The 13,212-nt window shown below is 39.1% G+C and overlaps 1 protein-coding gene across 2 annotated transcripts in view; it reads right to left on the bottom strand.

Annotated features, from left to right (window-relative positions):
* Window positions 1–12,863, bottom strand: part of SMIM14 (small integral membrane protein 14) — a 64,418-nt gene extending 51,555 nt beyond the window's left edge. The window contains exon 1 of one of the 2 annotated variants that reach the window (XM_024731687.1): window positions 12,622–12,863. The gene's annotated coding sequence lies outside the window, so the exon portion shown is untranslated. Of the gene's footprint in view, window positions 1–7,787; window positions 7,854–12,621 lie in introns of those variants that run through there. The other variant, XM_024731688.1, reaches the window with a different exon arrangement.
* Window positions 12,864–13,212: the final 349 nt, after the last annotated feature.

The following is a 13,212-nucleotide window of genomic DNA, read 5'->3' as shown; positions in this document are numbered from 1 at the left end:
TCCACTTCTAAGTTTCTTTCATTTAAAAAAAATCTGAGGGATTTCCCTGGCAGTCCAGTGGTTAAGACTCACACTTTCACTGCAGCGGGTGCGGGTTCGATCACTGGTCAGGGAACTAAGATCCCGCATGCCGTGCAGCACGACCAAAAAAATTTTTTTAATTTAAAAATCTGAAATACAAAGATTTATGTACTAACATGGTTATCATAGCTTTATCATAGTGAAAAATTGGGACAATCTAAATTTCTGGCTAAAAGGAAATATTTAAATTATGACACATACTGTGAAGTATTATGCAGCCAAATGTTTCATTTTCTTTCATAATGACATGGGGAAATAAACACGACACAAAAGTATATTAAATAGGATATAAAAATAAGCAAAGCACATGCACATATTTAAAAAGCACAGGGTCTTCCCTGGTGGCACAGTGGCTGAGAGTCCGCCTGCCGATGCAGGGGACACAGGTTCGTGCCCTGGTCCGGGAAGATCCTACACTCCGTGGAGCGGCTAGGCCCGTAAGCCATGGCCCCTGAGCCTGCGCGTCCGGAGCCTGTGCTCGCAACGGGAGAGGCCACAACAGTGAGAGGCCCGCATACCGCAAAAAAAAAAAAAAACACACACACACAAAAACCACACTCAAAAAAGTTGAAAGAAAACATACCAAAACTATCATTGGGTATCTCTGGGTGACAGGATTTTTAGTTTTCATTTTGTATATTTTATCTTTCAATATCATATAATGATTATATATTAACTCTTGTAAATCAGGAAAAATGTTGGATGCAGCAAAACTAAGGAAAACTTAGATTTTTCAATAAATAAGTGGTAAAAAGTAAATAAAACTTTTAAGAGATGGCAGGGATACGCTTACAGTTGAAGAAATTTAAGAGATTAACAATCAAATGCCACATAGAGACCTTGTCTGAACCCTGATTCAAACTAACCTAGCAAAAGGACAACTGTGAAACAACCAGGAACTTTGAACACTGACTAGATTAAATGTTATTTAGGAATTACTAATATTTTTTTTTTTTACTAATTTTTTTTTAACATTACAAAGTCAATTGACACATGTGAAAAGAGTCATTATCTCTGAGAGATCTCACTATGTATTTCCAGTTAAAAGAGATTTTATGCCTGGAATCCAGCTGAAAATAATCATCCAAAGGGGGAGGTATGGATGAAATAAAACAGCCATAAGCTGAATAACTGTTGAAGCCAGTTGATGGGTACATACGGATGCATGATACTATTCTACCTTTTAGTACCAAAATTTTCAAACATACTTAAGTTTTTTAGAAATACATTTTTATAGACGAACAAAACAAAAACTCTTCTTTCTCCCCACCAAACATAGGGCCCATCTTGAGAAAGTAGGGATAACCAAACCTAACTCAAGGTCAGAGAATGAAAACTATCTTTCTACCGTAATTTTAAGAAGGTAATTGATGATAAAATCACTCTTCCAAATAGCCAAATCTTTACAGTGATCAAGAACAGTATCAAAACTCTTCCCATTTAAAAATTAAAAACAGGGACTTCCCTGGTGATGCAGTGGTTAGGACTTCGCCTTCCAGTGCAGGGGGTGGTGCGGGTTCGATCCCTGGTCGGGGAGCTACAATCCCACATGCCTCACGGGCAAAAAACCAAAACATAAAACAGAAGCAATATTGTAACAAAATTTAATAAAGACTTTAAAAATGGTCCACATCAAAAACAAAAATCTTAAAAAATAATAAAAACCCAGAGCAAGGGCAAAATACAGAGTAATAATTTAGAATGCATGCAATTTGTTTTTATAAGACAGAAAATAGAGATGCTGGTCAGTGAAATGGGGAACTCAGAAGAAGCATTCTATGCATTTTTATCTAAAAGGCGTCAATGTTACTGATTAAAGCTCAAAAGTTATAAAAACCAAGAAAGTGAAACATATGTGCCAGAAACTGCTGGAACTGCCCCCCAGACATTCAGGGAGACTACACTTGAGTTTGCTGTCTATTTTTAATCTTATTCCCAATTATATCAAAGGGGTAATTACCTCTAAAAAATATTTTTTTTCTATAAATAGCTTTCTGATCCCAAGTTTTTACCCAGTAGTCAATTAGAAAACTGATTAACCAAATGAGCAGAGCTATCCCAAAACTCTGGCTACCTTTCATATTAAACAGGGAGAACAAAATATTTGCCTATCAATTTCAGTAATACTATCATCACTGTACTATGTACTAATATGCTATAATTAGTTGTTGGGATTACTTTTATCAACTGACTCAACATCTCAATGCAATAAGGTGTTCAAATTCACTCATATACAATACTTTTTTGTAACATATTCATTTGCTTTATTCTTTTTATCAGAAATGGATCTCAATTAAACATAGCCATACCTAATAATAGTTTATATTTGCCTGTAGCTTTCTAACTACTTTCGTATCTTAACAACAGCCCTTCCGACAAAGTCAACGCAGGAAAATCATCTGTTTTAAAACGAGGAAAATAGGTTCAGATAAGCTAGCAATTTGACCATGATCACACATCCATCCAGTATGAGCCAGATCTTGGACAGGAAGTCACAATGTAAATTCCTGACCAAGACTCATTCCACATCTGTCAGATATGACCAATCATGCTAGGTATATTTGTTTCACTCTTATAAACACAACTTTAGAGCAGTACAGAAATGAGATAACCATCAACTAACTTCCTAATACTTCTTACTAGTGACATACTTTTCTCTTAAACTACATTTGCATCTCTGATTCTCTGATGGGAAGAGGGCAAGGAAAGGATGCAGACTCAAGTTCAAATCAGTCAACTGTTATTTGTTAAAAAATGCTAAAGCTATGCCTGGGAAGTTAAAGTCATTTTTAAAAATTAAATGTTGAAATAAACCCTATTATGTACCTTAAATACCATAATTCTTTATGCTTAGGAGTTAAGACATACTGAATTCTATCATGACAAATTTTTATTTATTTTTTTAATTTTTATTTATTTTTTTAGCTGCTTTGGGTCTTTGTTGCTGCACACAGGCTTTCTCTAGCTGCAGCAAACAGGGGCTACTCTTCATTGCAGTGCATGGGCTTCTCATTGTGGTGGCTTCTCTTGCTGTAGAGCACAGGCTCTAGGCACGCGGGCTTCAGTAGTTGCGGTGCGTGAGCTCAGCAGTTGTGGCTGGTGGGCTCTAGAGCGCAGGCTCAGTAGTTGTGGCACACGGGCTTAGTTGCTCCGTGGCATGTGGGATCTTCCCGGACCAGGGCTCGAACCCGTGTCCCCTGCATTGGCAGGCGGATTCTTAACCACTGCACTACCAGGGAAGTCCTTATCATGACAAATTTTTAAAATTCACATTAATAGCCAAGCAATTACAGTAACAAATTCCTTATAATACTCCCAAATTGATCCAATAGGGTGACCCTATATTGTTTGTAAACAAAGAATGTTGCCTACCATTCCAGTTCTATAATGATCAAATCATTAGCCACAACCATTGCTGACCTATTAAGTACACACTGAAAGAATTTAGGATGAAGCATTCTGTGTTTTGGATTTATGGGCCCCTAGATAGTCAAAAATGCATATCTAAGGAAGAATTCCAATGACCCCAGATTCTTGCATCTTCTCATGCACAGAAAAGCACTAAAATTGAGATAGCTGATCCTTGCGACTAGCAGTAACCTTTCACTTGACTGCATAAACACACACACACACCAGCTCCTCTCTCACCTCGTTGGAACGGTTCCTCAGAGCTACCTGAGAGGCTGTCTCCCATGCTACAGTCCTCAGTAAGACACTGAATAAACTCATCTCACAGCTCTTCCGTTGTACATTTTTTTCAAATCAACAGGCCCATCTAGAATTAGCTATTTACAAAAGAAAACTACAATAAAAGCACCTCTGAAAATCTTACCATAAAACATTTTTACAGGATAACAAAAAACTTATAGATACTCTTTCTGGGGGCATACTATTCCAAAGGAAGAGACTAGAGCATGCTAGAAAGAATGACAACAAAATGTTCATTTTTCATAGAATGGGAATGGGAATGTATAGAAGAAACAAGGTCAGTATGACCAGGAGGCCTGTGCAAGATATCACTGTATAGATAAGGTACAGATTAGAGAATGCTAGGTCTTTATTTATATTCAACAAACCAAAACTTGACAAGTGTTACTCTTAAAACTCTGGGGATGCACCAGTTCTCATCCACTCATTTAAAGAGGAAAGAACTCAGGGCTTCCCTGGTGGCGCAGTGGTTGAGAGTCTGCCTGCTGATGCAGGGGACATGGGTTCGTGCTCCAGTCCGGGAAGATCCCACATGCCGCGGAGCAGCTAGGCCCCTAAGCCTGCGTGTCCGGAGCCTGTGCTCCGCAACGGGAGAGGCCACAACAGTGAGAGGCCCGTGTACCGTAAAAAAATAAATTAATTAATTAAATAAAATAAAGAGGAAAGAACTGAGGCCCAGAGAGTGTCAGTGACTTACCCAAAGTCACGCAGTAGAGGTGGGCTTCAAACCCATGTCTTCTCTCATTTCTCCTTTCCTGAAAAGGTTATATCTAACAAGTCCCCAGGGAACTAGGTAACTAGCAGAAGAGTTCAGAGGAGGATACAGAAGAAATAAAAGGCATGCCCCACCTCCAAGAGCTTGCTATCAAGTTAATTATTAATTATAAGTCATTCATATAATAATATAATCACATACCAGTATATAATTAATGGCCAAAATAAATATCACAGACAAATGACTTCTGTGATAATCTCTCTGGAGAAAGATCAAAAGGAGAACTACTTAACTAACTTAACGTCTATCCCATTTTTATTAAAAGCTGAACTCTTCAAGATTATTTAGAATTTCCTTACCTCCTTAATTCCTTGATGTCTCTGCAGAACAGGACTCTGTTAAAGGTCCACCCCAGAGCTGCCACCACTTTTCTGGAAATTCCCCATTAATGTGACCCTATTTTCCTACACCTTAGACATTACCTTTACTTTCCTCTGCGACCCTTTTTTTCCCTTACCTGTATTTGATTGTATTCTAGGAATCACCTTAGGCAACACTTGCTAAAAACAGCATGGGATAGCAGAAAGAATATATCTCAGATAAATGACTTAAGTTACGGCACTACTGAGAAATTGATAAATTAGCCTCTCTGTGACTTCAGATTATCTATAAAATAAGAGTGATAATTGAAACTATTCATTTTAAAGGCCTGTTCATCAAGTGAGAATTTGTAAGAGTGCTTTGTAAACTGCAAAATGCTCTGAGCCAGTAACTCTTAAGCCCTTAGATTTGAAATGTATCTTCAACCTTCAGCCCAAGTTCTCTGTATACTGCTTTGGGGTGTTTGTATTCTCCTGGGGCTCAGCTATCACTCTTCTGCATAAAAGCAAAAAGGGAAGAAAGAAGTCTTCTGTTCTGAACCTTGGTCCCTCACCTACAAATTTCCTGTCCTTCCCTAGCTGTTCTTTGCTCTTAAACAATCTCATAGACAGATTCTCTCAAGATCCAGGGGTAAAATTTACTATAAATGGTCAAACAAAGGAAAACTTTCCAACTGAATCATTTTTTTTTTTGAATCATTTTTGTTTATACTCAATATCTTAACCCAAAGTTTCATCTTCTAAAAGTATTTTCTGAAATTTCTACTCGAGTACTACTTAGTCATATTCTAAATAAAAATTTTTAAACTCAGGAAAAAAGGCTGTGTTTCATAAGTAAGAAACAGAAAAATTCAACAGATGATATAAAAATTCCATATTCTGTGACCCCAAGTCATGGTGGATATAAATTACTCACAAATGTTAAAAAACCAGCTTTCAACAGCTGTATTACAAAATACTAGTATGTTCTGAAATTCTGAGATGTATCACAAGTGATGTTACAAATCTGTGAATGATTTACACCATTCAAATAAGCTAGAGCAGAATCAAGACTTTTCCTCACCATCACTCCCATTCACTTCCTTGCCTATATGATTTTTGGAAGCAGAAAGGAGTTATGGCTACTGCTTTCCCAACTCAGGTAACTCACAGCTTCTCTCACCCATGCTATAGCCTAGATGACAGATCTGCACGTAGATGTACATCAATGCCATTCATGATGACAGGAAAAACGCTTAGAACCTCTGTGATAAAGAAAGCAATGTTATTTAAAAAAATGAAACTTGAGTAAGCACCACAGAAAAAAAAGTCTTCTAAATTTCAAGCAAGTCAGTTTCTTCTATATTACCTTTGCCCAGAGTACAAAGCAACAAAATACATACTATAGGAAAAATTACTGTTTTTTTAAAGTATAAGTTAAAACAAGACAGCAACCAGAACACTGTCCTCTAAGTCTTCATTTACGAAGAAGATGCTTACTATATCCCTAACTTGATCTGAAGTATCTTTATTAACTGTTAAAATTTGAAAGTGCTGCACCTGTAATACTTGTCAATGAGTGCAGTCGAGCAAAACCCAGCTTTATTCTGTATTTTTACAAAACTGAGACTCACATCTGTTCTTTAACCTAAATTTAAAAAAGGAAATGAAAATTCAATATGAAAATAAGCAACAAGAAGGTAACTTTCTTCAAAACAAAAGCAATGAAGTTTAAAATGTTATAAACAAAATATAAGCCCTACTACACACCTAAAAATTGGTTTTAGTATAGAAAAATATACACTTTTCCAAGGAGTTAAACATTTTTTTTAATTTTGAAAGCAACCACATTTAATTTTAAAATTCAAATACAGAAAGTTGAAAAAAAAAGCAAAAGTAAAAGGTACTCTCTTCTCACAGGCAACCTCTATTAAAAACTCTCATGTAAATTTTCTCGGATTACAAGTATATGTATGCTATATATACTTGCTGAACTATGATTGAATCACATTTCAAATCATTTAAATGTCATAATTATGACTTTTTTTTTTTTTTTTTTCGGTACGCGGCCCTCTCACTGTTGTGGCCTCTCCCGCTGCGGAGCACAGGCTCCGCACATGCAGGCTCAGCGGCCATGGCTCACGTGCCCAGCTGCTCTGTGGCATGTGGGATCTTCCCGGACCGGGGCACGAACCCATGTCCCCTGCATCGGCAGGCGGACTCTCAACCGCTGCGCCACCAGGGAAGCCCAATTATGACTTTTTAAATAATTAGACTGGTTGGTTGACTATTTAAAGCCATGGTTCACCACATTATTTATAATGGTGAAAACTGGAAACTACATTCATGTCCAACATAAAATGAAAACTTCGAGTAAACCAGTTTATTCAAAATATCTTATAAAATGCAGCCAGTTAAAATCAAGTTTAGAAATTTTCTAAGGCCACAGTAAAGAGCTCACTATGTTAACCTCCTCCACAACCCCCGAAAAAGAATACAAGCTTATGTGAGTATTACATCTCATTTGTACCAAAGATGAATTTAAAAAGACTGGAAGGAAATACATGTACAGAGATGACTTCTGAATGACAAGATTATAGCTTTTGTTGTTGGCTTTATATATTACTATCCTTTGCAGCTTTTCAGTAACAAGCATGTCTTGTGTTTAAAAAGAAAAAAAAAGAGGGACTACTAGAAATGCATATCCAATTTAGGCTTAAATAGAACAAAACAATTCATGATCGCAGTTCTATTAGCATATTCTGACAGCCAGAACAAGTAGGTTTACTTGTTATAACTTCCATGATTGTGTAAGACAAAAAGACTGGTCAACACTGTTGTAATATAAAGTATATGAATTTTGGGTCAAAGAAAATTGGGTTTGAATCCCAACAGTTCCAGTGGCTTTTCCTTGGGCAACTTACCTAACCAGAGCCTGTTTCCTCCAGTGTAAATCTGGGGTAACAATATCTGACTTGGAAGGCCGATGTGTAAGCTAAACATAAAATATGTAAAGAAAGTAAAGAGGCTGGCATATATACTGCATGAATAATAAATGACATTGTTATTGATATTCAGACAGGTAACATTTTTTAAATTTCAGACTCAAATAATTTTCAGCCCTCTTTTAAAATGCCTTTGAAGTGCCCAAGCTTTTCTTTACCTACGTTAGGATCTACTGACATATGCCCAACCATTTCAGATGATTAGCACTTTTTGTATGGGCCAAAATATGAATATGCACATAAACACACACCAAAAGAATACCTTTACTCACAAGCCTGTAGTAGTATTTGTCTAAGAAGTTTTACAATCTTAAAAAAATCCTAATATAAGCCACAATGTAACAGTCGAGTCTTTAATTTTCTTCAAAGTCTTTACAACTCCTATACTAATATATCACTATTAATTATCAATTTAGACAATTTAGTGTCTTTTATTGAAGTTTTTGTTCTAAGTCTTATTACATTATATGGGAAAAGATTATTACAAATACTGTACTTCCTTTTAGCATTGTACTGCTTTTTACAGATACAGGTAAAATTGCGATTTTTCTTCATTTATTTATTCCATCAGCAAGCCTACTGATTGCTTAATTGGTTCTCCCTGACCTCATGGACCTCCCAATCGAATAGGCCAGAGAGCCACAGACAATTTACTGATAATATGGAAGGTGAAGTGATGGGAGCCACAAAGGGCTCTTTACAGAATCCTGAGGTGGATTAGGATAGAGCTCTGCTAAAGGTCAGGTATGACCTGAGCTTCGACAGATAAACATAGTCAGGCTTCAAGACTAGGAAGAGAGTAAAGACAACTGGTATTTCTCTGGATTAACTGCTCCAAATTAATGCATCAATCAATTTTTTTTTTTTTACTCATTTGCAAAGAAGTCTTGCAGTGAGAAATCTATTCAGTTTATGATGATCCAATGGCTGTCCAAATATTAAAACACCCAAATCAATTTTAAAAATGTAGGAAGAATTCAAATGACTATACCAGCAGGTAAAAAGTGATAGATGGATTTCTGGTGTGTGGAATGCAAGGTAATGCATAGGAAGGAGAACATAATCCAAATTGACTTTACACCTGGTAGGCTCTGAAAATTCAATACAACAAAGCAAGAAGACCTTTGCAGAATATTTCTTGAGGTCATCTACCAGCTATGCAACCTCAGGCAAAAAGACCAACAGAACAATGGACTTCATTAAGGACACGACTGGAAACGGGACAAAAAACATTACTTTGGCCTTAACAAAAACATGGCCTATCAAAACCAAAGTACTGTGTACAGTTCTAAACACTGTAGTTCAGAGGCAGTAGGGTACAGTGATTAAGAAAACAGACATGGGATCAAATCCAACTTTCTGCTACTTACTATGTCTCAATTCTTTCATTTGTAAAGTGGGAGCTAGAATGCCTACATCTGAATTGCTCTACAGTTAAATGAAAAACATGCTTAGAGTTTTTAGCATAGTACCTGACACAAAGTGTTCCCCAAAATGACAGCTATCATTACTACTATAAAGCAAGAAGAAATCTCCCAGAGAAAAGCCATTAAAATATTAACACATTCTCAAACTTTGACAAGCATTCAAATCACCTAAAGGGCTTGTTGAAAATTCAGATACCTGGGACCAATTCCTCCCAGGGATTAGTTCTATAGGTCTAAAGTAGAATGTGACTGTTCTCTGGCCCAAACATCAGGAACTATTGAAGTTGGAGAATCAAGGTACAGCCCTACAAAAAGAAGCTGAAAATAAGGGTTTTTCCATAGAAAGAACTGGTTTAAAATAGACAGTACGTTCAAGAGTGATGCAGATGTGTTCAGGTTTATTCATTCAACCAACATGCGTTGAGCACCTACTTTGCAGTGAAAAGGACAGACAAGGTCCCCATCTTCCCAGAGTTTAACTTCTAGTATAGGAGACAGAATACAAAAAATAATGAAATTCCAGACAGTGATGGAAAAAAGAAGAGAAAACGGTGAGATAATTGTGGGGACAATCTCCGTGAAGGAGAAGCTGAACTGAGACCTGAATAACACAATGGAAATCAGCCATGAGAAGATCTGGGAAAAGATTGAATCCACAGGGTACAGCAAATGCAAATGCCCTGAGGCAAGAACAAGCCTGGCAAGTTCCTAGGACAATGCTAGTGCCACGTGACCAGGCTCCTGGGTACTAATCTAGGCATTCGGATACAAGATAAGATAGGAAGGCAGTGCCAAAACATGTACTGCCTGGCAAACCTTGGTAGAGTTTGGATTTCATTCCGAACGTGATGAGAGGCTTTTCAACAGAGGTGTGACACAATCTGATTTACATTTTAAAGGATCCCTTAGGCTGTGGCAAGGGGAAAGCCAAAGTGGAAGCAGGGAGACCAGGAGGTTGATGCAGTATGCCAGGTGAGAGATGGTTAGCTGGCAAAGGTGGTAGCAGTAGGAATGGGAAGAAGTGGACAAATCTAGAATATATATTGAACACTATAATTTAAGGCAAATTTAGCTAAGTTTATGACTAACAGACCCCAATACGTTATTAGCATGTTTAGGATACTTTGTAGTATGTACTTATCCTTTGAAATTGAGGTGAAGGGGAAACTTTCTTCTCTTTTGGCACCACTGATAAAGCACTGGACTAAATGGGCATACATCCAAGACTCAATGTTAATAAAGAATATTAAGTGTGTAAAGTAAAGTAAAATTTTTTAGGATCTTACTCCCAGAAGCCTGGACAGCAGGTCAGTATATGGAGTATATAGCAGCTATGGAATAGAACTAAACCTTTACCTGAATCAGATCACTAAATGAACAAAAACTTTTTAAACTTCCATATTGTCATCTCAGGCTATTCTGTGCCTGCTCTTTCAAGAGTTAAACAAGCAAAGCCTTATCACACAGTGCATATTAATTTCATAAATCTTACAATATCATCATAAGAGATTTGAAAGGAAATCTTTTAGAAGCACGATTTTAATCATTATGGTATGGCAAACATACAGTGAATATTCCCTAAAAGTTAAGGTCTACAAGTCCCTATCTGCAAAAATTTAAACTTTGTTACTCAAAAATGAAGTACTACTATGTGGAAAAGCAGGTTACAGAAAAGCATATGCAGTATGATACCATTTTTGTATAAAATACATAAATGCAAAAATGTCTGGAAGGATGTAAAACCACTCCTGACATTCTGGTGATCTCTGGATGGCAAGAATATTGATGACTTATTTTCTTCTTTTTTTTGCTTATCTGCTTTAATCAACATTTTCTCCAATTATCACAAATTATTTCATATAAACAAAAATATTCAGTTATAGGTTAGCATTAAAGGTAAAAAAAAAGAACTTCAAGAAAACATAATTTCATTTGTGTGTAAATCAGCAGGATTCCAACTGTGGTGTTAAGAATAAAAGATCCCAGTTGCACACGAGGAAGGAAGAAATTTGTTAGGAAGAGGTCCATGTTATGCCACACAAGGACATACTCTTCAAGGGAGTAGTCTAAATTCCTAAGACCTGGATTTGATAAGTGACAATCAATTTAGCACATAGCTCTGTTTTTCTTTCCTGCCGTTTGCTAAAGAAACACCTCAATTAATGAGCTCTCTGGGGAAAAATATTCTTTTTTAAAACTAAGTTAGGACAAAAGGGAGGTTTGGTCTTCCGCTCTCGTTCCTGCGGTGGAAAAGTGCGGAGAGCGGCAGGGATCAAAGCAGGCTACACTAGTGGAATCTGCGTGGCCGGTCATCTAAAGTGGAAGGGAACACAAGTCTTCTGCAAGCTCCACAGACTGGGCAGCGAGAACGCCTCCTAAGGGTCTCGAGACTACGTCTGAAAGGTCTTACGCCATCCAAGTTATTCTACGTACAGCTGCCAGTGGTTTCTGACAATAACACAAAAACTGGAAGATCTCTTTAAGCACAGGTATTACGTGCAGGAAGCTCATCCGACTCTTTGCAAAGCCAAGACATTCTCTTAAGGCCACATCTTCGATTTTGCAAACTAGGACAACTGAAAACATCCTATTGATTCTCTACGGCTAACATCATCTTGGCTAAAAAACACACAGAAGCAGCCACTTTGGAAAACTGGCTTTAAATGGCAACATAAGACTTCAGGTACTCTGGTAACCAGTTTATCGTACTTTATCTGTTCCAATAAAGGGTGCTACCTCTTTACTGTCTGCTCTGGTTCCACTTACTGAATACAAAAATGGAATCCTTCAAATTCACAACACAATAAGGGCTAAAAGCTCCCGCTTTCTGGACGGCAGCTCTCTAGTCTCATTAATCACAACAAAGGACGTATCCTAGTGACTTCACCAAACCCGGCAAAGGCTGAGTAACAGAGGTAAATTATATAGTGTGAATTTCAAGGTTTGTGGGGTTTTCCTTCCAGCTACGACTCTCTCTCTTTTTACTCCATTATACGCCTCCACCCGAGTTTACTGCTTGCCCTAAAAATGAAACCATCCCTGGCTACCGTCCACTTCCCTGCCAAGTCCCGACTCTGGTTTCCTGCAGAGAAAGCCAAATTTCAGGCTCTCCGCCTCGCTCTTCGCCGGGGGACGCGGGCTAGGCAGCAGCGGGCTTCTCCAGGTGCAGAGTCGCCAGCCCAGCCGGGGACGCACCGAGCCCGAGAAGCAGCCCCGCTCTGCCACAGCTGCCGCAGTCCGCCAGAGCCTGAGTAGCCACCAGGAAAAACCGGGGTGAGGGTAAGGTGGGCCGGCAAACGGCGGTGGGAGAAGGGGCAGACACTCACCCGCCCAGACAACAACCGATAGGGCGGGGAAGATGGGGGCCGGGACCAAGCCTCGGCAGAAAGACCGCCTGAAGCTTCCGGAACACAGCAGCTGCTCCGGTCGTCCCTGCCGTCGCCGCTCCTAGCCGCTGCTTCCTCCCCTCCTCTGTTTTGATTCGACTGACCACGTCACTCTTAGCCACAAGACCCGGATCTGCCGGCTTCCGCGGGCGGCGGCGCAACAGATTGCAGCATCCCGAAGCCCCCAGCAGCCGGCCTGCCGAGCATGCGCGCGCCCTGCGCCTGCCCAGTAGGTCCGGGTAGGCGGGGCGGGCGCGAGCGTCACGCGGTTCGTGCGGGCGCGGAGCGCGGGGGTTGTAGTTCCGGGTGGGAGGGGTGGAGCCGAGCGTTCCGACGTGGTGAGGGAAGGCCACGTGTCTGTTGAAGTGGCCAGTGTGTCCTTTGTGTCGTCTGTCGTGGACAACGTCCTCTGCAGTGTGTCTCCCTTTGCCTAAGCTGATGGCTTTCCTCGGCCGGAGTCTTTAGAATAGCGGGGGTATTGGTAGACGTGGGTGCAAGTTGATGTCTTCTGAGACATGTAGAGATTGTTTT

The sequence above is a fragment of the Neophocaena asiaeorientalis genome, unplaced genomic scaffold (assembly GCF_003031525.2).
Source record: "Neophocaena asiaeorientalis asiaeorientalis breed wild unplaced genomic scaffold, Neophocaena_asiaeorientalis_V1.1 scaffold39, whole genome shotgun sequence".
NCBI classification, from domain to species: Eukaryota; Metazoa; Chordata; class Mammalia; order Artiodactyla; family Phocoenidae; genus Neophocaena; species Neophocaena asiaeorientalis.
This window is presented reverse-complemented; position numbering and strand designations above follow the sequence as displayed.